General features: G+C 42.5%; 1 pseudogene; it reads left to right on the forward strand.

Moving 5' to 3' along the window:
* The first annotated feature begins 412 nt into the window (after positions 1–412).
* Positions 413–1,492, forward strand: part of LOC108761263 (tuftelin-interacting protein 11-like) — a 33,273-nt pseudogene continuing 32,193 nt past the window's right edge.

Raw genomic sequence — 1,492 nt, forward strand, 5'->3', positions numbered from 1 at the left:
CTGTACTACTTTATTCAAAAAAAAATCTGCAGCTGAAGCATACAGAATTCTTGTTGAGACTTACGGCGACCATGCTGTGTCGGAAATAACATGCAGAGATTGGTTTAGACGCTTCAAAAATAATGATTTTGATGTTGAAGATAAAGAACTCTCTGGTGCACCGAAAAAGTTTGAAGACGAAGAATTGGAGGCATTACTGCATGAAGACTCATGTCAGACACTACCTGAAGTTGCAGAATCATTAAGAGTTGATCACACAACAGTTTCGAAACGTTTGAAATTATTAGGAATGATTCAAAAGCAAGGATATTGGGTGCCGTACGAGTTGAAGCCCAGAGACGTCGAACGGCGTCTTTTCACGTGTGAACAGCTGCTTTAACGGCAGAAAAGGAAAGGGGTTTTGCATCGTATCATGACTGGCAATGAAAAGTGGATACATTACGATAACCCTAAGCGTAGAAGATCGTGGGGTAAGCCCGGCCATGCATCAACATCATCGGCAAAGCCAAATATCCATGGTTCGAGGCTTCTGCTCTGCGTTTGGTGAGATTAGCTAGGTGTAGTTTATTATGAGCTGCTCAAACCGAACGAAACCATTACGGGAGCTCGTTATCGACTACAATTGATGCGTTTGAACCGAGCATTGAAGGAAAAACGGCTGCTATACGAGCAGAGACACGACAAAGTGATTTTGCAACATGACAACGCACGGCCACATATTGCACAACCGGTGAAAACCTACTTGGAAACGCTTAAATGGGAAGTCCTACCCCACACGCCGTATTCATCAGACATTGCCCCTTCCAATTATCACCTGTTCCGATCGATAGCACATGGGCTGGCTGAGCAGCACTTTCATTCTTATGATGATGCCAAAAAATGGTCGACTCTTGGATAGCCTCAAACGTGCCGTTTTTCCAACGTGGAATTCAAATGCTGCCAGAAAGATGGGAAAAAGTAGTGGCTAGCGATGGACAATACTTTCAGTGACATGTTTTTTACGACTTCTTTAAAATAAAGCATTAATTTTCACGAAAAATCAGCGAGAACTTATTCAAGGTCCCAATATACAGGGTGTCCCATAACTCTTCTGACAAATATCATGGACAGGTAGAGCGGATTAAACTGAGACGGAACGTCTTCTATCATTTTTCAATTTTCGCAATAGTTAACGAGATATTTATTTATAAAAATATCCAAATTCACCCGGCCCATCGCCAAATCCAAGCGCGCGGCTCGATAGGACCGCCCAGCGCGGCGCGTCGCGCGCGCTCGCCGTCGCTAGGCACGCGTTGTTTATAAGAAGCAGCAATGGTCGTCGCTAGACATGAGTCGCGAATAGCGTCAAATTTCCAGCTATAATTATTCTTTGAGATATGATCATTCTCTGTTCATATTAAAACGAAATCTTCGTACGAAAAATTTATTTTTGCATGCACGTATGTTCGGAAACATATTAGAAATTAATATCTCGGTTACGAAAATTAGAAAA

This window comes from Trachymyrmex cornetzi, unplaced genomic scaffold (assembly GCF_001594075.2).
Source record: "Trachymyrmex cornetzi isolate Tcor2-1 unplaced genomic scaffold, Tcor1.1 scaffold246, whole genome shotgun sequence".
Taxonomy (NCBI): Eukaryota; Metazoa; Arthropoda; class Insecta; order Hymenoptera; family Formicidae; genus Trachymyrmex; species Trachymyrmex cornetzi.